Raw genomic sequence first — 23,338 nt, 5'->3', positions numbered from 1 at the left:
CCACTGCACTCCAGCCAGCCTGGGTGACAGAGTGAGACCCTGCCTCAAAAAAAAAAAAAAAAAGAATGTCAGGGCACAGAGGCCAGAGTATGCAGGACCACCCTAGCGGGGCAGGAGGGCTGCATGTGCCTCTCTCCAGAGTTTGCTGAAAGGAAAGGGGTGTGTGTGTTGGGGGCGCGGGTTGGGGGCTTGGGGTCAAGGAGAGGGGGTTGTCTGTCTGCCTGCTGAGCCAGGAGGTGGGATATTGGAACCATCAGGCCTGAAGACCACTCCTCCAGGCATCTCTGAGCGGCTGAGGGGTCCCTGAGTAGATGGTGTGATCTAAATATTTAGGCCCCCTCGCTCTTCTCTTTCCACTCTGGGAGGACCCAAGCCTCCACAGATGCAGGGCTATGATGGATACCATGTGCTTGACAGTGCTGGAGAAGAGCCCTGGACCTGGCCAAGCAGGGGAACTTGGAGCAGAGGGGAAGGGGCAGGGAGACAGGGAAGAGGGGAGAGGGTGGTCTTCCTCTACACACACCCTTATTTATACTGTTCTTCCTGCAGGCAGCCCCGCGAGGGGGCAAGGGGTGACACATAGAGAGAGAAGGGCCCACGGGTTCCCAAGGTGCCCCGGGTCCAGGGGGCTGTGATGCAAAGAGGAGAGGGTGAATGGGGTGGAATGGAAGGAGGGGAGAGAGCTGGGAGCTGAGGTGAGAGCAGGGCGGGGCCAGGGGAGAATGAAAACCCAGCCTGTTGGTGGTTTCTTCTTTTTTTCTTAAGAGCCACAAGCTGAGATCAAAGGTGATATTTTTACAGCAACTGAAATAGAAAACCACTGGGCGCACAGTGGGAGGTGAGCAGCCAGCACACAGGCCCCTTTATGCAGCCTGTGGCCACAGCAAGCACGCTGCCCTCTGCCATGGGGTGTGGGGGACAGTGTGGTGGGGATCTTCCCAATTCAGGTTCAGAGAAGATGTGAAGGGGATGAGCCACAACCCTCGGGGCTGAGAGAGGAGAGAGAGAGCCATGAAGGATCACTAGAGTCCAACATCCTTTCTGCTCCGTGCATTCACTCACCTGCTCACTCACCGGATCATGTATGGAACTAGCTGGCCCCGGCATACCAGGAGCCATACCCAGGCCCACCACAGCAGTGGGTCTCCGAGTGTGGGCCCCACACCAGCAGCTTCAGCGTGACCTGGAACATGCTAGAAATGCACATTCTCAGGCCCCAACCCAGACTTAATGCTCCAGTGGGCCCAGCCCTTAGGATTTTAACAAACTCTCCATGTGACTCTGCACACTCAGTTGGAGAATCACTGTGCTGCATGACCTCAGTTTCCACATTGCTACTTTGGGAAAAACAACACGTGTCTCACAAGGTCGAGCCCAGTGTTAGCTAACACACGTGCTAGATGCACCCCCTGTGCCAGGCATCCTTCTAATCCCTTTATAACGCACCTAACTCTACACCAACTCTGAGATAGGGACTAATATTATCCTCATTTATTTCCTCAGATGAGGAAATGCAGGCACAGAGAGGCACAGTAACTTGGCCAGGGTCACACAGCTAGTAGGTAGCGGAGCTTTGGCATCCACGCTTTTTAAAGCTCCCTGACAAAAGCCTCCGGCAGTGAGTCTGGCTCCCAGAATGTGTTCTGGGCATGGCTGAGAATGTGATGATGACAGTTAGCATTACCTCACCTGAACTTGTGATGATGATCCCCGTTTTGTAGATGTGAAATCTGCTGCCTTGTCAAGATCAGGGAGTAAGTCAGCTGCAGAGGCAGCCTGGGTGTCTGAAACCCATGTGGCCACAGGCCCTCACCATTCACAAAGCTTGGAGATCACAATATATACCATTCTGGTCTTCTAGAAACATCCCAGCGTGTTGCAGGTGGAGTGTGGGCTCTGACAGAGGTGGACTGGAACCCTAGTTTGGCCACTCAGGGGCTGTGTAACCTTGAGCAAATCATCTCCCCTCTCTGAGCCTCTGTTTCCTCCTGTGAAGTGCTTGGTGACAGTCCTCACCTCAGGAACTTTGTGGGGTTCCTGTGAGGGTTGGAGAAGATGACATTTGTACCCAGCCCAGAAAGCAGCTTGTCCCTCTCTCTTCCCCCTTCCTGCTGCTACCTTGGTAGAAACACCAGCTCAGGACCCAGAAAAGTCCTGGGAGAAGAAGAACTAAGTTCCCAAGTGATGGAAATGCATCTGTCCTCCAGCTTGTCTGTTCTTTTCCGGATCTTGAAACAACTGCCCTGGCTGGGGTTTGGGGGTTAAACACTGGCACCTGCTGTGCCCAGGGCAAGTCAGGAGTGGGGTAACCTGTGAAGGGAGGGGAGGTGTCCTCTCCGAGCCATTCCCACTGGCCAGGCATCCTAAATCAGCCAAAGCATCTGAGCATCTGCCTGCTGCAAGACCGAGTCTGGCCCCGGCATATGAAGCTCATTAGCAGCCTGCTCCCCAGGGGCTGACCCTGCTTGGCGAGAATTACCCCAGACAGAGTCGCAGAGCAAACGAAGACCAGGTGAGGTGTGGCCATGAGGGGTTGGGGGGACGTATGGTCTCCTAGAGGCTCTGGGGACCCCCAGAGAGCAGGGGAGGCTGGAGAAACAGCCACAGACTCACTGGCTGTGCAAAGGGGCAGCTTCCTTTTGGGGCCTCAGTTCCCCAACATGTACATCCCTGGAGGAGGGGCAAGCAAGGCACTCACTGGAGGCCTTCCAGCCCTGACATTCAGGGGTTCCAGCCCGACCTCTAATTCCTGGCCTTTGAGGTCCAGCCCAGTGCTGGTGGGAAGTGAGGGATGGGTGGCGGAAGCAGGGGATAATTCAGGGGTGGGAAGCCATGACCCCTTCCTCAGGCCTGGAGATCAGAGGAAGATCAGAAAGTGACACCACAGCTCAGAACAGGAAGCTAGGTGCTCCCTCAGTGCCCATGAGTGACAGAGATGGTGGTGTGGGTCCGAGGTAAGAGTGGGTGCGAGCCGAGCCTGCCTTCCAAAGACAGGGGCCCGCCGGGCGGATGGGCCAGGATGGAGTCCTTCTCCCTCTCTGCACTCACGCCTCCACCCTGCTGTCCAGTTAGGGCACAGCTAACTTTCACTGAGCAGTTTTTATTGTCCACTGCTTTTATGCCAGGCGCTGTGCCAAGCACTGCACATCTGTTGAAATAATTTAGCCCTTTCACTGGGCAGCAGGTCTCAGCCTGGAGTCCGGCCCTCACCTGGCAGCTCCTGACATTGACCTTTCTCCGGACACCTAGAAAGGTCTGACAGGCTGGCCCTAACTGTGTCACTCAAGATGATGCCTCCTCACAACACTTATCACTGACACTGGGCACTCTGCCTTTCTACTGACAGGAACGCTGTTGTCCCCTCCTCAGTCTCCTTCCGTCCTGGGAGCCAGGGCTCTGGGATCTGAGCAAAGGGGCGAGGAATGCTAGTCGAGAGGTGCTTCATGCAGACCTTGGTGAAGCCTGAAGAATGATCTTCATCCATGCAGGGGGCTCTCTGTGGGGACTGGGACAGGCATGGCTCTCAGTCAATCTCCCTGACCTTCCAGACAGCACTGGACCTACACACAGCCACAGTGGGCTTCTCTGAACCTTGGCTTTTCTCGGGACCTCATGGCTTGGTTGCTGCGTTCTTTCATTAGACAGTTTAACATCATGAAAAGGCTGGGCGGCTGTTTCCTGAGCCAGGGAGGCCTGTGATTCATTTACCTCTCACAGGGCAACATTATTACCGGCATTTCTAAGAAAGGCCCGGAGAGACGGGGGTATCTCATCAAATTTACGCAGTCTGTCAGAGCTGAGACAATCCTGGATGCCCAGACCCTGCCTAATTAAACAGTTTATCCCTTTCAAATATGAAATATTAATTATATAACCATAGAATAATTATAACATACAGATAAGCAAAAGTCAAAGTCAAAATAAGTGTGCTTTTGGTTTTTCAGAGAAACTTCCACTGCTCTTCCCCATCTCCCCCACCTCCCCAAACCACACCCCCTGCAATCCCAGACATGATCAATATCTCTCCTCCCTTTGCCAACACCTGCTCCCTAAGGAGTACGCCTTGACAGCAGATCCTGGAAGACAGCCTTAGACCGGATTCTGGAAAGGCCTGGCGTCTCTTCCGGAACAGCAGAGCTTCCGCCAAATGGAACCGTTTAAGTGCAGGCTATTGGAGAAAAAACTCCCAGCCAGGAATCTAGAGACTGCATCCAGCACTGTCTGGGCTGTGGATTGGCTGTGTGACCTTGGACCAGTCCCTGCCCCTCTCTGAGCCTGGGTGTTTTCAACTGTAAAACGAAGACTTAGACTTGATCAAGTGGCTTCCTCACAGCCATTCTCAGACTGACAGCTTCTCTTGGGCAAGAGCCATGCCTTCTCCTCTTTAGCAGATCATAGAATTTAGAATCAGAGGACAGCGTTCAAGGCAAAGTCCATCACTCCCGGACTGTGTATGTGACCATGGGCAGGGCACCGAACTACTCTGACCCTCTGCTCCCCACGGAAAGACACAGACCTGTGTCTACTCGCCCTGTGGTCTACCACAGACCCTGCGAGTGGTGGATGTCGAAGACCTTTGGACAACAGAGCAAGGTGCTCCACTGGGCTATCAGTCTGCCCCCTGCCTGCCCAGTGCCTGGCTCCATCCTGGCTCTGGAGATCTGGGCCCAGGCTTGTCGATGGAGCCACCATCTGCCCCTGGTGCTTACAGAGCTCTAGAAACAGAAATGTGGACCCTGTGCCTAGCCTGCCTTATAAAGTGTCAGTAACGCTGCCCAGAGGCCTCGGGGCCCATGACATCATGGACAGCAGTTTCCACATTGGAGCTCACAGAGCTAAGTCCATTTGAAAAAATAGCGCTGCCTTTTTTCTTTCTTTTTCCATTTTGGCTAAGGCATGGAAAGTGAAAGCTGCTGAATTACTGCAGGAAGAAGTAAAGGCTGGATTCTGAAACTAGCTCTGGTTTCTGGGCCCTAAAATCAATGGCAGAAACTGGAAGCCTAGCCCCTGCTTCCTCATGCCCACATTGCTCTCGCTCCAGGCTCCCCTGACAGGACCAAGGTCAAGGAAGACCATAGCCTGCCTCTAGTTCCCAGATGGACCTCATCTTGCCATCTAAAAAACAGGCATAATAGCCATTCCCCTGATCATTGCTGGTAAGAATCAAATGCAATGATAGCCATCCCATCCATTCATTCATTCATTCATTCATTCATCCAGTGTTTACAAAACAACTTCTATATAGCAGGCATTATTCTAGGAGTTGGGGTAGAGCAGAAAGCAAAGCAGTCAAAACCCCTGCCTGCATGGAGCTGCTGTGGTGGGGAAGACAGACAATCACCAGGTAAAGAAGGAAAGGGTGCAGGAGGCACTATGGAGGAAAACACCATGGGTGGGGGCAGGGGGATAGAGAGTGCCAGTGGGGAGGCACAGGGTCTATTTGCAATGATTTTTGTTTTTTGGGATTTGGGGTTTTTTGTTTTGTTTTGTTTTTGGAGACAGGATCTCTGTCTGTCACCCGAGCTAGGGTGCAGTGCTGCAATCATGGCTCACGGCAGCCTCAACCTTCTGGGCTCAAGCAATCCTCCTATCTAGGCCTCCCAAAGTGCTGGAATTACAGGCATGAGCCTCTGCGCCCAGCCTGTTGGCAGTTTTAAATAGGGTGGTCAGGGCAGACCTCACTGAGAAGGGGGCCCTTGAGAGGACACTGGAGAGGTGAGGAGGAAGCCCGGGGTCATCTGGGGGAAGGGTGTTCCCAGCCCTGGAAGGACTCTGGCTTCGTAGAAGCAGGGCACAGAGTGTAAGTGTTCCCTCCATGTGTCTCCTGCTTCTCACAACCCTCGGCTCCATTCTGGGAACGGCACGCTCTGGACTTTAAGGGCACAGTTACAGATGGTACAGTCACTTCTTACCCGGGAGAGGCCTTTGACCGCCCCCTCTTACATGTCAGGCCCCAGAGTATGCTGAGGGTGCCAGAGAGAACTCAGACCTGTGGCCTGACTGTAGCAGGTGGGACATCAGGAGGCCTGGTCTCTAGCCTGGCTCTGCCATTGGCGATGTAACATTAATAAGGCACTGCCCCTCCCTGGGCCTCAGTTTCTCTGTTTTTAAAATGGGATAATTGGTGGTTGCCAGGGGCTGAGGGAAGGGGACAGGGGGACATGACTGCTACTAGGTAATGTGGTTTCTTATGCGATGATGACAGTGTTCTGGGATTGGGTAGTAAGATGATTGCACAACTTTGTGAATACGCTAAAGTGAATTTGTACACTTAAAAATTTTTAAAGAAAAAGATGGTGGTTGAACAAGATGACCTCTAAAGGGAGGAACATTAATTTTTTGTGTGCCTACAACACCCCAGGGTCTGGATTCAGCACTTGCATATCTCATGATCTCTAGGATTCCTTCCTGTTCTGACTTTCTGTGACCCACCATGGTGATATTCAACATTGTAGTCACTCATCAAGCGCAGCCTAAGCTTGATTCAGGTCCACAGCTAGACTGGGGAAGAGAAGGGGGTACAGTCCCTCCCTGAAGGGGCTCAGTGTCTGTAGAAGAAATCAGAAGTATGAATTGTGCCCAAGAGGTTTTTTTGTTTTTTTAGGACTAGCTCCTTCCTCTCCTTTCCTTGTATAGGAAAACAAAACAAAAATACCAGAGCAGGCGGGGCACGGTGGCTCATACTTATAATCGCAGCACTTTGGGAGGCCAAGGCGGGCAGATCACCTGAGGTCAGGGGTTTAAGACCAGCCTGGCCAACACGGCGAAACGCTGTCTCTACTAAAAATACAAAAATTAGTCGGGCGTGGTGGTAGGCACCTGTAATCCCAGCTACTTGGGAGGCTGAGGCAGGAGAATCGCTTGAACTGGGGCGGCAGAGGTGGCAGTGAGCCGAGATCATGCCACTGCACTCCAGCCTGGGCAACAGAGTAAGACTCCATCTCAAAAAAAAAAAAAAAGAAAAGAAAACAATTCCCAGGGTGGGCACACACCTCTGTGGCCGTGCATGGGGCCTGGGGGTTGGTTTATTCATGTGTGCTTCGGGGCCTTTGGGCTGGGTGTGCAGGATGCAGCAGTGGACAAGCCAGACCCAGTCTGCCCTTAAGGAGTGAGGCCGACTTTGAAACAATCAAGCACACAATTAAGAATTTATTTCATTATTGTGATCAGTGCCACGAAGGGAAAGCTCACAGTGTCTTGAATAGCTTGAGAGAACACTGGCCCTGCTGGAGGAGCTTTGAGGGTGTTATAGGAATGATGAAGGGGTATGGAGAGGTGTGGAGATGACACAGACAGGTATTCCAGATAATGGGAGGCCCCAAGGGTTGGCTGAGGCCTGGCAGTGAAGGTGGAGGGCAGAGAGCCTGGGAGGCTGCCCCAGAAACAAGCCAGGCCTGGCCAAGCAGGGCCTTAGAAGTTAGGCCCATAAATACCCGTGTACGCCTGTTGTCCCCTCACACTTTTACGTGTCCCAGATGAAACAGTAAACTATACAGCCACCCTACTTGCAGGCCATGTGACGGGGTTTGTCCTAAGAACAACCCGCATTCCAGGAAGGCCTGGTCATCGCTGCCTGCGTCCTGGCCTCTGGACCTGCCTCTCTGCACGGCCAGCAGCGAGGGCCTGCCAGCCCGGCGGCCACAGCAGTTACTTGAGCCAGATGATGGGCCTGCTTGGCAGTTCCTGGCCATCCGACCCCGCGGTCCTCTTCCCAGGCAGACCCTGCTCCCCCCATGCCAGTTTCCCCCACCAGTATCTTGAGGTGAGAGCTTTTCCACCATGTCTCAGGCCAAGCATGGTTCTTGGCTCCAGGTTTGGTGAGCCGGTTTCCGGCCGTCCCCGCCCTCAGCTGCTCCCTGAGGACCTGCTCCAGGCCTCAGCCGGGCCAGGGCCTCACGCTCTTTCAACTCTTGTTTTTCACTTCTGCCTCTCTTGATTGTCCTCTGTGTGACTGTCCCTCTGCTGGGCCTCCCTGTATCTCACCCCACTCCTCTTTCTCGCTCTTCTCTAGGGTAACTAGTCATTATAGAAGAGCATGTGCTTCAGGACTGATGGAACTGGGTTCAAATCCCAGCCCTGTCACCTGCTGGCTGTGTGAGCTTGGGCAAATGTGTCCTCCCTTCTGACTCAGTCTCCTGTCCTGTGGAATGGGGATGAACCTCATAACTCCTGTTTCTCTGGGTGATTGGAAGCTGAGATGAAGTCCACAAAGTGCCTTTTGGCAAACAGGAGGTGCCCAATAAATGGGCTTCCTCTTACCTTCCTCAGGCACTGTCTTCTCCTTGACCTGCTCATCTCACTCACTCACACACAAAACAAGAAACAAAAGCCCCCAGCTAGCCCCCAACTACCTCCCGGCCCCAGACTTGACGCAGCCAACAGCGTCCCTGCAGCGTGCTCCCGGCCACCCCGCTGCAGGGGTGAGGGAGGCTCGTACCTGGAGGATCTGGCTGGCCTCTGTACTATGAGGCTCTCCAGGGGGACGTGGGAGGTGTCTTCTGAGCTGTGACTCAGGTTCCAGAGTCTTGTTTTTTCACCAAATGCAGGACAGGAGAGGCAACCTGTCAACACCACCCCTGGCCTGCAGGCTCCTCACTTTGTCCCCATGTCACATCCCTGCACTTTCCAGCCTCCAGCTCTTACCAGTGCCCTTGACCCCATCTGGAATACCCTTCTTCTCCCCGCTGTCCCCCGCCCCCAACCCTAGGCCTCACATCAGCTCTGGGGCTTAGACGTGACAGAGGAGGAAACTGAGCCTCAGGGACAGTCCGATGTTGGTGTTTTTTATGAGAATGTGTTCTGTGTGATATATTGTGTCACTTCTTAAAAGGCAAAATGAAACAGGTTGCCTGGGTTACAGTGGATCTGGAATGGAAACAAAGGTCTGCAGGACTCCAAATGTCTCATTCATCCTCTTCCCTCTGCCACACCCCTTACATGGTGTGACTACATGGACCCTACTGTAGCTTACTTCCTAAATATCACTTAACAAGTAATTGTGTCAATAAACCCATACATCTATGGCCAATTGACTTTTGTTTTTCTTTAAAGAAGCAGGGTCTTGTTCTGTTGCCCAGGCTGGATGCAGTAGCATGATCACTGCTCACTGCAGCCTCAATCTCCTGGGCTCAAGTGATCCTCCCGCCTCAGCCTCCCTAGTAGCTGGAACCACAGGTGCACACCACCACGTTCAGCTAATTTTCTTTTTTTTAATTTTGTAGAGACAGGGGTCTCACTATGTTGCCCAGGCTGGTTTCAGACCCCCTAATCTCAAGCGATCTTCTCATCTTGGCCTCCCAAATTGCTGGGATTATAGACATGAGCCACCAGGCCTAGCCTGGTCAATTGATTTTTGACAAGAGTGCCCAGACATTCAATGGAGAAATGATAGGTTTTTTTTTTTTTAACAAATGATGCCGTTCCAGCTAAAACTAGAAAATCCTTACGAGAAAACATAGGTGTAAATCCTTGTGACCTTGAAGTAGACAATAGTTTTTTCTATATGGTGCCAAAAGCACAAGCAACCAAATGAAAAAATAGAGAAACCGAACTTCATCAAAATTAAAAACATTGTGTTTCAAAGGATATTATCAAGAAAGTGAAAGAACAACCCACAGAATGGGAGGAAATACTTGCACATGAAGTGTCTGGTATGGGTCTAGTATTCTAGTAACCGGAATACATAAAGAACTCTTTGCAACTCAGCAAGAAAAGGACAAATAATTTAATTTTTTAAGTGGGCAAAATATTTGAACAGGTATTTCTCCAAAGAAGATATACAAATAGCCAATAAGCACATAAAAAGATACTCCACATCATTAGTCACTGGGGAAATGCAAATCAAAACCACCATACGATATGCTATTCACACTTACCAGGATGGTTATAATAAAAAATACCAAATTAACAAGTGTTGTCAAGAATGCGGAAAAACTGGAACTCTCATAATGTAAAATAGGACAGCCACAGCTGGGCGCAGTGGCTCATGCCTGTAATCCCAGCACTTTGGGAGGCTGAGGCGGGTGGATCATGTGAGGTCGGGAGTTCAAGACCAGCCTGGCCAACATGGCAAACCCCGTCTCTACTATAAATACAAAAAATTGGGCCAGGTGCAGTGGCTCACGCCTGTAATCCCAGCACTTCGGGAGGCCGAGGCGGCAGATCACGTGAGGTCAGGGGTTTGAGATGAGCTTGGCCAACATGGTGAAACCCAGTCTCTACTAAAAATACAAAAAAAATTAGCCCAGCGTGGTGACAGCTGCCTGTAATCCCAGCTACTCGGGAGGCTGAGGTAGGAGAATCGCTCAAATCCAGGAGCTGGATGTTGCAGTGAGCCGAGATCGCGCCATTGCACTCACTCCAGCCTGGGAGACAGAGCGAGACTCTGTCTCAAAACAAAAACAAAAACAAACCCCAAAAAATTTAGCCGGGCATTGTGGCAGGCACCTATAATCCCAGTTACTCAGGAGGCTGAGGCAGGAGAATCACTTTAACCCAAGAGGCAGAAGTTGCAGTGAGCCAAGATTGCGCCATTGCACTTCAGCCTGGGCAACAAGAGTGAAACTCCATCTCAAAAAAAAAAAAAAAAAAAAAAAAGGTACAGCCACTATGGAGAACAGTTTGACAGTTCCCTTAAAGTTATATAATTACCATATGATCCAGCAATTCCATCCCTAGGTACATACACAAGAGAACTGAAAGCATGTATTTCATACCAACACTTGGCACGCGAATGTTCATAGAAGCATTATTTGTAATCGCCAAAAAGTAGAAACAACCCAAATGTCCCTCCACTGATGAACGAGTCAACAAAATGTATATATCCATACAATAAAATATTAACCAACCATACAAAGAAATGAAGGAGTACGATACATGCTACAACATAGATAAACATGAAAATGAACTTGAACTGTCCAGAATAGGAAAATCCATAGAGACAAAAAGAATTAGCAGTTTCTAGGGGCTGGAGTGGTGGGTGGAATGAAGAGCGACTATTAAGGGGTATTGGATTGATTTTTGGGGTGATGGATGAAAACGTCCTGAAATTAGAAAGTAGTGATGGTTGTGCAACTTTGTGAATATACTAAAAACCACTGAACAGTACACTGTAACATGGTGAATGTGTGGTATAAAAGCTATATCTCATATTTTTTTCCTTTCCAACTTATAGGTTCAAGGGGTACATGTACAGGTTTGTTACATGGATAAATTGCATGTTGTGGGAGTTTGGCATATAGATAATTTTGTCATCCGGGTAATCAGCATAATATCCGATACATAGTTTTTCAGTCCTTACCCTCCTCCCCCAATCCACCTTCAGACAGGCCCCCGTGTCTATTGTTCTCTTCCTTGTGTCCACACGTACTCAATGTCTAGCTCCCACCTAAAAGTGAGAACGTGCAGTATTTAGTTTCCTGTTCTTGCATTAATTCACTTAAGATTATGGCCTCCAGTTCCATCCATGTTGCTGGAAAGGCCATGATCTCATTTTTCATAGCTGCATAGTATTCCATGGTGTATATGTACCACATTTTCTTTATCCAGTCCACTGTTGATGGGCATCTAGATTGATTCCATATCTTTGCTATTGTGAATAGGGCTGCAATGAACATACATGTGCCTGTGTCTTTATGGCAGAATAATTTATATTCCTTTGGGTATGTAACCAGTAATGGGATTGCTGGGTCAAATGGTAGTTCTACTTAAGTTTTTTGAGACATCTCTAGACTGCTTTCCACAGTGGCTGAACTAGTTTACATTCTCACCAGCAGTGTATACACATACCCTTTTCTCCACAATCTCACCAGCATCTGTTGTTTTTGATTTTTAATAATAGCGATTCTGACTGGTATGAGATGGTATCTTATTGTGGTTTTGTTTTGCATTTCTCTAATGATTAGTGATGTTGAACATTTTTCATTGCTTTTTGGCCACATGTATATCTTCTTTTAAGAAGTGTCTGTTCATGTCTTTTGCTCATTTTTTTAACTTTAATTTTTATTTAATAATTTTAACTTAATATTACTTTAATAATTAAATTTTTTTAAATTATTAATTTTAAAAAATTGAAATGAGGTCTCACCACCTTAGTTTGTTGCCCAGGCTGGCCTCAAACTCCTCAGCTCAAGTGATACCTCCTACCTTGGCTTCTCAAAGTGCTGGGATTACAGGCATAAGCCACCATGACCAGCCTTTTGCTCATTTTTAAATGGGGTTGTTTTTTGCTTGTTGATCAGTTTGAGTTTCTTATAGATTCTGGATATTAGACCTTTGTCAGATGCATAGTTTGCAAATATCAAGTTTTTTTAAAGATATTTGTGTGGATCTGGAGAGAATCTTGCAGAACACTGAGCCCAGTGTTCTCCTGCTCCTGCTTCAACACGCCTCCATGTTAAAGATGGGGAAACTATAGCCCAGAGAGGGGAAGGTTCACACAGCATGTCTGAGATAGACCAGGGACTGGAACCACCGCTATTGCCACCCCGCTCTTCCCTGCCTAGACTGTTAAGTCTTGGAGGACAGGAACTTTTATTAATTTTGTACCCCCTGTAACAACAGCACAGGACTCAGCACATTGTGGTGGAAATAGGATTGCTCTAATTGCAAGAGAGTAGATAGAGACCCTATTCTGATGATCCTAAGGAAACATGGATTCACTGGCACCATAATTGGGAAGGACAGGGTGTGCTCAGGGACTCAAATGGCACCCCACCTCCACCCCACTACCTGTTTCTTCTCTTTCTTCTTCATTCTCCTTGTCTTCCTCACATGGCAGAGAATACAGGGTAGGAAGCTCTGGGAATCACACCTTTGGAATTTGCATTCCAAGGTGGGCTGACTCCTTTCTCCCAGAACCCATTTATGCATCCCAGGGAAATGGCTCTATTTGGTTCAGTTGGGTCATATACTCTTCCTGGGCCAATTATGTGGCTAGGAAGATGGAATTCTCCACAAGGCCAGGCCTTCTATCAGGGGACTGGGCTCTGTGTCTGAGAGCCCCATCAGAACCTCATAAAGTGGGGAGATGGCAGGGAGGGGTGTTGTTACCATTAGAAGGGAAAGAGAGGTTGGGCAGGCAAAAACTCAGCTGCCCCCTCCCATAAGCATTCAGGCCATTGTGGGAATGATCCGCTAGCCAGGGGAAAAGGCAGTCATGGTGTTTGGATGCAGAGTGGCCTAGGGTTCAAGACCCAGCTTTTTCACTTTCTGGCTGTGTGCAGGTGGGCAAGGGACCTCCCAGAGCCTCATTTTTCCTGACTGCAAAGTGAAAACAAAAATCCCAGCCCATAGAGTTGTGAATATTTGAGATAAGGGCAATAGAGTGATAGCCCAGAGCCTAGTGCATAGTAGGGGGTTGTGGTAAGGGTGGTCATTGTCATTGTTATTGATGCTTTGGGTGGGTCGATGTTTAGCATCAAGTCAGAAGCTGAGGATTCTGAGAAAATGCTTCAGACAGTGGGAGCTTCTCAAGGCCCAGACCCCTGCACCAGGGTTAAGGGGAAAGGCAGTGAGAGAGATGACTCCTCCCGGGTAAGGATTATAGAAGATGTCGTATCTGTGGGGCATGAGAGGGGAGTTGACCCCTAGGAGTCCTGAACTCAGGGTCAGCCCAGCACTGCCCCAACCTGCTGGTTGACTCTGGCCTGGTGACCTGCCCTCTCTGAGCTCAATGATCCCTGAACCAGTGACAGCTCCGCATGACTGCTCAGGATTCCTGCTCATCTAAGGCTGCTAGGAAGTCAACAGTGTCACCTCCCACACTCCCTGTTTTTTAAAGGGATCGAGCAGCCCTTAACACAGAGTTGAACATCTGCCCTTCTCAAGGCCCTGTGCTGGGCTTGAGGACTCAGGTGACTCTGACCCAGCCTGCCCTCAAGGGCCTGCAGCCTGGCTAGGTGAATCAACATGGCACCCTGAACAAGGATAGCTCAGGCACTGATTCCCTGTGTGACCTTGGGCAAGTCACCACCTCTCCCTGGAGCTCTCGTTTTCCCATCTGTAAGAGAAGGGGTTAAACGTGAGGATGAGAGCCTACAGCCCCAAAGAGGTGGATGGAGAGCCCACCCCCATACCTCAGCCTCGGCTCAGAGTCTAGTGACATCATCCACAACCCTCTCCTGTTTCCATGGCAACTGGGGTGCTGGCCGAGGCTCCCCAGGGGCCCAGACCGTCTGGATTTCCTTGCACATAACTATACCTCGTCCACATTTTCACAATTAAATTGTCAGTTTGGGTTAAGTGTTGTCTGCTGATGGCTGTCAACCTCTCTCTGGCTCTCCTCACTCTTCACCCAGAGCAGGTAAGTGAGAACGTCCTGCCTGTCCCTCAGTGCCATGGAAAGGGACTAGGATGTTAGTGGGAGGCAGGAGAACTGGGTTCCAGGGTAGCTCTGCCATGCACTTGCTGTGTGGTCTTGGGTAAGTCACTTGCCCTCTCTGGGCCTAGGTCTCCCCATCTTAACAACAGAGCTAATCACCTCTGCCCAGCCTCCCTCTCAAGCCAGTGGCAAGTCTCAAAGGAGCCTGCCCATAACTGTGGCAGGGCTTAGAAAACTGGAAAGCTCAACTTGAGGTCTGGGATGGTTAATAAAATGAGCAAACGGACCTTGAGAGGGACTTCTCTGAATCCCCACCAAACAGACAGGTAAGTCAGTTCCCCTCTGGTCTACCCCGCGTCCTTCTGGCTACAGATCTAGCCCAGGTCTTCTCCCTCTCACAGTCTGTTCCTGGATTGAAAAGGACAGAAAAAGTGCTCTTCCCAACAGGGCTTGGCACTGAAGATGCAGAGCAGAGGTGCTAGACCAGAGGACTAAGGGCCCTGCTTCCCACAACAGATGTGTCCATGCAGGTGGTTCAGCTGCTGCATTAGTGGCCAGGCTGTCCCTCCCCTCCACTAGCCCAAGTCATTCCTGCTGCTACCCCACTTTCCCCTCATAGGCTTCCAGGAGCTCCATCTCCCCTCACCTCCCCATCCAACCCCAGACCTGCCCCAGACTTGAATCCCAAACCTGACCTTACCCCTTCCCTCTTCAGACCTCCTCCATGTCTCTCTTGGCAAAGCCCAAGCTCCCTAGCCCAGCACTGAAGGCCCTCCGTGGCATGGGCCTGGCTTCCTCTCCCGTTATTCTCCCTCCTGTTGCTCTTCATGCCAGCAGCACCGAACCACCCACTTACCCTTCTCTGAAAGCAAACTTCTTCTTGTCTTTGCTTACACTGTTCCCCTGCTGGGAACGCCCTCCCCCTTCCCCGGCCACCTGACAATTCCTCTCCCACCTGCACATTATTTATATAGACATGAATGCTAAGTACAGATGAGCTCTCCATCTGGAACTGTTTACGTACCTGGCAGAAAAGGAACTAACCTTTATCAAGGACCGATTACGTGCTGAGCATTTTACATACATCATCTCTCCTTTAAGCCCCACAGCAACCCAGGCAGTAAATTTCACTCCTCCTATTTTTCAGGTGAGAAAACTGAGGCTCAGAGACATGAAGTGTCTCTTCCAAGGCCAAACAGAAGTCGCTTTCGAGTTGCAACCCCAAACTGTGTGATCCAGAGCCCACGCTTGTTTTAGGGCCAGGTGGAAGCACTTCCCTTAGGGTTATATCTGTGTCCGGGGACACGATGTACATAAAAATACTTGTTATTAAGTGAGGTTGTGCTGCTTTGTAATGCTAGGGACCATTGTGATGTGCCTAAGGCTATCCTATATAAGAGGGGACCCCAGGAAGACAGCCAGGACCCCTGGGGGAATCAGAGGTCTCTGCTCTAGACGGAGGAGGATCTTCTCCAAGACAGAGCCATTCATAATGGAAGACACCATCCTGGAGGGAGTGAGCTCCAATCCCTGGCAACTTTGGAGCAATTACTGTTTGTCCAGCCCTGGTGCAGTACTGGGGACATAGCAGCGCATGACAGAGCTATCACTGGCCACATGCTGCCCCAGATCAGTGGAGACATTACAGGGCCTCTGGTGGCCAGCACCTTGGGGTTATGAGAGGGGGTGGCCCAACGGTAAGATTCTAAGATTCTGAAATGACATTAGACAAATAATTGTGTATATATTTAGCTTTTTCACTCTTTAAGCCTGGCTGCTTCTTGTCTCTATTGCTACATAACAAACCATGTCAAGATTTAGTAGTTTAAAGCCATAATTGACTCTCCTGCTTCTGTGGGCTGACCCAGCAGCTCTGCTGACCTTGTTGGGCTCGCTCGCGTGGCTGCATTTGACTGATGGGCCAGCCGATACAGCAAGGCCTCTCTCTGCCCCAGCCTGGGCTTCTGACCTTGCAGCTGGGCTGGGCCCCAACAGGGTGAAGGCAGAAGCTGCAAGGCCCCGAGTCCTGGGCAGCAGAACACAGGCTACATCTACTAGTCAAGCAAGCCATGAGGTCAGCCCAGATGGAGGGGTGGGGACAGAGCCTTCGCTTTTGCATGGAGTCACATTCCAAAGAGTCTTTATGTTCTGGGATGGGAGGAATTGGTGCTACTAAAAAGCTGCCTCACTGGCCTGCTCAGAAAGGCTTCAGAACCAGTGACAAATAACTGCATGGCTTATGCCTGGATGTCAGGAGACCTGATATCTGTCTCCTGCACCACTAACCGAGTGATGTGCGACCCTTCTCTCGGCGTCAGTTTCTCTATGTGTACAGTCAGGGCACTGAGCATGGTAGGTCTCTGGCCCTGTGTGTGCGTGTGATGGGGTGAAACTCAGACTATGCCGCCTCTCTTCTCCCAGGTGCAGAGACGCTGATTTGTACACATATCAGAGAAGCAGAGGCCCAACCATAAAAGAAACTGCCATCCTGACACAAATGACCCTGTGGCCCACTGCTTCCTATGCCTCCTCTTCTGGTGACAGGCGCTGCACCCAGCCATGCCCAGAGCCAGTTTCCCGTGGCAATAACAGATGTCCATCAAAGGGAGAGCGTGTGACTCAAACAAGGCCAATCAGCCGCCTTCCCTGGGACTGATTCAGAGGCCCAAGGAGACAAAGGTCTCATTTGACTGGAATTTCTAACTGGGGCTGTTGGTGGCTGCATCCCAATGGGGAGAAATGAGGCCCGGGTGAGTTCAAAGAGAGGAGAAGAAGGAGAAGTGAGTTTGAGACAGCACAGCATCTCCAGGGGCCCAGCACCAGCCCTGAACCCTCCTGAGTGCAGTAGGGCCACCAGCCACCCCAGTTTCTCCTGCAGGAACCAGTTTCTCTGGTGTTGAAGCTGGTTGGGGTTGGGTTTCTTCTCTCCTGGAGCTGAAAGAGGCCTGAGAAACACACACATTGTCTCCTGAGCAGCCACCACCATGATTAAACAACTGAGAGTTGAAAGCAGGCTTTCAGACGTGACGCCCTCAGTAGACATGACGGGTGGCATTTTGTTATGTGCACCCAGGAAAGATACCTCCCATCTCTCCGTGGTGCCCCCAGGCCTGCTCCCTGAGCCCTGTAAAATAACAATACCTCCCCTGAGGTAACTGAAGGGGAGGAGGAGGACATACCCTACCCTGGGCAGTAGGCAGAGGTTCCAGAAACCCACAGACCTGGGGTTTGCAGCCAGGCCCACTCACTGACAGAGAGATCTTGTATGAATTACCTGACAGACCTGGCCCAGTGTGCTCATCTGCAGAGCAATGCCTGTCTCAGGCATAGGCACAGAAACTGCCTAGCACACAGTAGGTGCTTGTTCAACCAATATGACTTCTTACAACATTATTTCTCAATAACATCGAGAAGGAGTGGTTTCGTGGCTTTCTGTTTTGCAGATGATGAAACTAAGGATCCCAGAGGCTGAGTGACTTCCCCGGAGTCCCTCGGTGGGTAAGTGGAGGAGGTGAGTCTGACAGCCAGGCCCAGGTGCTCTGATGACAGGCCTGCTGCTATTTTGTCCCCTTACCCCACCCTTGCCTGGAAGATCTGGCCTCACAGGGCATGCCAGAAACAGCTGGGCTGGGTTCCTCTGCTCAGACCCCCTGTTCATGTGTCTTCTCAGAAAGGCCTTTCTAAAAGCACCCTGGTGGTGGAAGCAGTACGCTTTAGTCTCATTGTAACCAGTGAGAAATGGGAAATGGTGATGACGGCCTCTGCCCTGCCCTGCCCTCCCTCGAGATGTGTCCAGGACCAGGATGAGGGATCTCAAAACATGGTTCTGGCCGGTGCAGTGCCTCATGCCTGTAATCCCAGCACTTTGAGAGGTCAAGGTGGGTGGATCACCTGAGGTCAGGAGTTTGAGACCAGCCTGGCCAACATGGTGAAACCCCTGTCTCTACTAAAAATACAAAAATTAGCCGGGTGTGGTGGTGGGCACCTGTAGTCCCAGCTACTTGGAAGGCTGAAGCATGAGAATCGCTTGAACCCAAAAGGTGGAGGTTGCAGTGAGCTGAGACTGCACCATTGCACTCCAGCCTGGGCAACAAGAGCGAAACTCTGTCTCAAAACAAAACAAAACAAAACAAAAATGGTTCTGGGAAGCCAGCATCTGCCAGGTGGCCTGGGGTCGGGAGAGGGAGAGTACCTGTGGTCTTCCTTCATTCACATTCATGGCTCGTCCTATGGCACAGGCTGGTTTGGTGGTGAGAAGAGCATGGCCCAGGGAGTGCTGGTTCCAGCTAGAAAGAGTCATCTATGGAGCAGGTCCAAACCCAACCAGGAGCCTGGGACCCATGAGTCCAGCCCATGCCAGCTGCCCCCAGCCAACCCGCAGATATGGGAGGGAGAGGCGTGTGCTTGTGGATGATGCCACAGAGACTGTACACAGCAAAAGTGGAGCAAAACACTGTCGCTTTTTTTTTTTTTTTTTTGAGATGAGTCTTGCTCTGTCACCCAGACTAGAGTGCAGTGGTACCTTCTTGGCTCACTGCAACCTCTGCTACCCAGGTTCAAGCGATTCTCCTGCTTCAGCCTCCCAAGCAGCTGGGATTACAGGTGCCTGCCACCACACCTGGCTAATTTTTGTATTTTTAGTAGAGATGGGGTTTCGCCATGTTGGCCAGGCTGGTCTTGAACTCCTGACCTCAAGTGATCCACCCACCTCGTCCTCTCAAAGTGCTGGGATTACAGGCGTGAGCCACCACAGCTAGCTGTCACTCTCTTTTGAGTCCCTTGGTGAAGCGATAGCAGTGAGCTGAGCGGTGCCCCACCACATCCCCCCTTCATACACCGAAAAGTCGTGGCCCAGGGTGCGTGATCTTGACCCTTCTCCTTACTGGCTGCTTTTGGCTTTCTCTGGAAAAGCCTTTGTTGTTGTGGGAGGGATAAAGTGCTGAGGTCTGAGTAGGGGTAGTGGGCTTAGGGAAGACAGAGAAGGCATTGGGGGGACATCTGGGGTTGTGGTCACACAGCATTCTTGGGTCAGGAGCCCCAAGATGTGTGGGTTCTAGAGCTGAAAAGGCCCTTAGAGGTTCAACCCTTCACTTATAGATGGGCGACTGGGGCTCAGACAAAGCAAAAAAACTACCTGCCATCACACAGCAAACTAGTGACGGGGCTCAGGACTGCAACCAGTTTTCCTGCACCCCCATCCGGTGCCCCTGGAAACAGGTGACTGCCCCCCACCATCTCCACCAAGGTTTTGGCCTCAAGGGAAGGAAGCTGAAGTGGGCAGAGGGGTCCCTCAAGGTCAGCATGGTGAATGGAACTTTGTCTGCCCTTACCTCCATGTCCTTTCAGCCTGGGTGCCTCCCTGGGCAGGGTGGGTACAGGACGGGGGTGGGGGGAAAGGGGTGTGCCCCTGGCCAATGGCAGTCAGGCAGGGGCTGAGAAGCCAGCTGACAGGAAGCCCCCAGCATGTCTGGGTGATCAGATCACCAGAATCGCCTGGGCTGATTGAGAAGAAAAATATATTCACATCCACGTCCACAGCAGCAGCAGCCAGGGGCATGGGGCCTCATCCCCTCTGAAGAGGAGCCTGCAGCCCAGGTGGCCAGCACAAGCCAGATACACAGTGGCCCTTGAGGAGGACTGGACAGAGGGAAGTAGAAGGGACGGCAAGGGGGTAGGTCAGTTGGTTCTAAAGATGAAAACAAAATTCTTCTCAATTACTGCCTATTATGCAAATGGAGAGACTTGGGTGCAGGGAGGGGCAGACCCTCACCCCAAGTCTCCCTTGATTTTCAATGCAAGCTTTTGGCAACACTTTCTCATAGCCCTTCCCCCTACTCCCCTCCCCAGGCAGGTTTCCAGCCCTAGCTGATGCCTGGGTCCTGATCCACAGGACACAGCTGAGTAGCTGGCAGGTGGCAGGAGGGGGCAGGGCTGAGCTTCAGGAGTATGGGATGTTCTGCTGGTTTCCTTCAACTCCCCACAAGACAATGGAAAGTCACTATCCTTCCCCCATGTGTTCACTGGGAGCCACCAGCCATAGTGGAGTCTGAGCCAGAGATCTGGGTTCATATATCAGCTCCCTTTTGAGCCTCAGCTTCCACATCTGTGAAATGGGAATACTAATCCTGATCTTGGAGAAGTAGAGGATTCCATGGGATTGTATTATTCCCATTTTGTGGGTGAGAAAACTAAGTCTTGGGGAATTTAAGCAACTTGCTCAAGATTACACAGCTAAAAATAAAATTGGGCAAAATCTGTATTGGAATCCAAGTTTACATGACTCCAAATTCTTCCATTTCTACTCTAGCTGGGAGCCAGAGGGGATTTCTGGCAGGAGGACTGCTGCAAATGTTTGGAGGCAACTGACTGAGCCTCTTAAATGGGCAGAGGGGTGTGCATCCCAATCAGACAGAGACCACCTGGAATGGCTCTGACTGAAGTGGCCAGGGGGCCTGGGGCAGGGGAGCTAAAGACATTCTTGGGCCCCCGGAGGCCTTTGCTCTCTGCCTCTTAGGTGGAATAGCCCCCGCCTTCCCTTCCTCAATGCCCCAAGCCCCACTGTCTTTCCACTGCTTTTTTGATCAGATTGCCCCAGTGTTCTGGCATGAGAGATGGGGGTGTCCCAGCGTATGTTCCAAAGGGTATCCCTGTGATTGTGTGCAGAAGTACATGTTTGGCATTGTACACTTGGGAGCTGTGTGTGCATGGAAGCTCATGCATGTTTGCACGTGAACTGTGTGCGCGCAGGTGGTCTGTGTGCAGCCTCCCCTTCATGATGTGTGTACGGCCATTTCACACCTCTGTGCTACTGTGCGTGAGGGCAGATGATATGTCCTGGTATCTCCCGAGTGTGTTTGTAACCATATGCGGGGTGATATGCCCCAGCCTGTGTGTGAGGACTGGCTGTGTGGGAGTACTGGTATGGCTGGGAGGCTGCTGTGGGCACTGTGGGCCCAGATGTTTGTGTTGTATGTGGAGGTACCTGTAGCTGGGTGTGGGGCAGCCTAGGAGTGCCACTTCATCTGCAGCTGCAAAGAATGGGGAAAAGAATGTCAGGCATTTTGGGGGACCTGAGACAGGCTCCGTGTCCTCACTAAGTCTCCATTTCCCTTTCTGCTAATGAACCAGTTATCCTTGAGGACGTCCTGGGATTGAGGCCCCTAGAAGGAGGGGGAGACATGGATGAACCCACAGCACCCGATGGGCAGTTAGAAATCGCAGTCATGTTGTGGGGTAAGCAGCTGGTCTGCTCAGGGGAGGCCAAGTGAGGGGGTCCCAGAAGCACCACACGCCTGGGCTACTCGACGCAGGAGGTGCCTCTCTAGGCTCCTTTAACTTAGGAAACCCAGTCCTCCTCTGCTCCCCCTCCCCTGTGTCCAGAACACTCCCCAGCAGTCACCCCAACGGCTGGGACGCCGCCCAGCTCCACACCTAAGGTTTACAGCGGGCTTTGTAGCGCGGAGTCCTCGTGTCTCTTTCTCTTGCAGGATCGTTGATTCCTTTTCCACAACTGGAACCAGAGGCCAGAAGAGATGGCCCCCCGAAGGACCAGGACTAGGACACGAAGGCAGGTTTCGGGACCTCAGACGTCTACAGTAACCACGCTGCGCGACCAACACCTAAGGATGCCCCGGCTCCAGACTGAGACCCAAGTCTGACTTCCCCCTGCCAGTTGAGGCTCCTTGCCTGGTTGCTGCGACGATTCGAGATGGGCCTTACCCGGGCCCCACGCGTGTCGCAGGCACGCAGCACGCACGCTTAGTAAACACCAGCTGTAGTAAGCGAGTCCCCCTTTGTAACTCGACAGAGTACTAAGTTCTCTGGAGCGGCGGGCGCCGCAGGTCAGTGGCGTCCGCGGGGACCCCGCCCCTGCCCCCCGCGCGCGGCCGGGGCCACCCGGTGGGGTTGCGACGCGCTGACGTGGGCGGATCAAAGCCGCCGCCCGCCTTATAAAGCAGTTTGGGAGGCTCGCGCCGGAGATCGCGCCAGGCGAGGAGGAGAGCTCGGGCGAGCGGCGAGCACAGGCCACGGGAGCTGAGCGCAGCAGAGAGCAGCCGGAGTCCGCGCCTGACTCCGCGCGGGTCCTGAGCCTGCCGCAGCTTGCCAGGATCCCCGGCGTCCTTCTCGCGCCGCTTCACGAAGAGGGCGCCTTCGCCGCTCGCCCAGCCGGAGTGCGCACGGGCCCGCTGGAAACCGCACTCGCCGCTCCCTGGGCAGGCCGGGGCACCCGGGCACGCAGGGCGCGCCTGGCGAGCGCCCCGGGAGGTGAGCAGTGGTCGCGGGCAGCGGGCAGCCGCTCAGCGGGAACCCGCCAGGGCTGGGGGCGCCCGAGTCCGAGGGGGACGACGCTTCTCGCACCCGCCACGACCCCCTTGGGCACCCACTCCCGGGTAAGCAAACCAAGCGCTCCTCCATACCTTTCCCCCGCAGCACTCCGAAGAGTTCCCCTTTGCGGAGTGAAGCCTCGGGAGCCTGGGGACGCGGGGTTTAGGGGGACGCGGGACGGTGGTGGGTTGTGCAGTTCCTGCGGCCCTCCTCGAACTTTCCCGGCCCGGCCCCCCTCTTCTGCCCCCGCACCCCAGGTGACCCCCTCCTTCCCAGTCGTTCGGCGGATGAGGTCATGCCCGAGCCACCCCCGGGGGTGGGGGACTTGGATCCCGCGACAGAGGGTGTGTGTGGTGGGCGGGGGGAAAGGGTGGCAAAAGGCAAAGAAATGCGGCAGCGCCTAGTAAATTGGGGATGGGGGCAGAAGCCTGGCTTTGAGAACGGGTCCCAGGGGCGGCGGGGGGAGGGGGAGAACCGAGTTTGTTTACTGACCTGAGCTCCAGGCTGGGGACTAGGGAGGAGGAAAGTCCTGTCCCCGGCCCCGAGGCACATCTGCAACCGCCCGGAACATCTGGCTGAGCTCGCGCACGAGCTCCACGCCTCCCACCCCCGGGGCTGAAGTGCCTCGGTGTCCCTCAAGGCCCTGGGCGTGCAGGGTCCGGCTCCAGGGGGTTAGCAGGAGGGATCTCGAGT

General features: G+C 52.3%; 1 protein-coding gene across 1 annotated transcript in view; it reads left to right on the top strand.

Annotated features, from left to right (window-relative positions):
* The window catches only part of WNT11 (Wnt family member 11), a 50,448-nt gene that overhangs the window by 3,934 nt on the left and 23,176 nt on the right, over window positions 1–23,338 (top strand). The window contains exons 2-5 of the mRNA XM_003814710.6: window positions 16,742–17,070; window positions 17,764–17,831; window positions 19,859–19,991; window positions 21,808–22,710. The gene's annotated coding sequence lies outside the window, so the exon portion shown is untranslated. The remainder of the gene's footprint in view (window positions 1–16,741; window positions 17,071–17,763; window positions 17,832–19,858; window positions 19,992–21,807; window positions 22,711–23,338) is intronic.

Source organism: Pan paniscus, chromosome 9 (assembly GCF_029289425.2).
Source record: "Pan paniscus chromosome 9, NHGRI_mPanPan1-v2.0_pri, whole genome shotgun sequence".
Taxonomy (NCBI): domain Eukaryota; kingdom Metazoa; phylum Chordata; class Mammalia; order Primates; family Hominidae; genus Pan; species Pan paniscus.
Note: the sequence above shows the minus strand (reverse complement) of the source record. Positions and strands in the feature narration are given on the sequence as shown.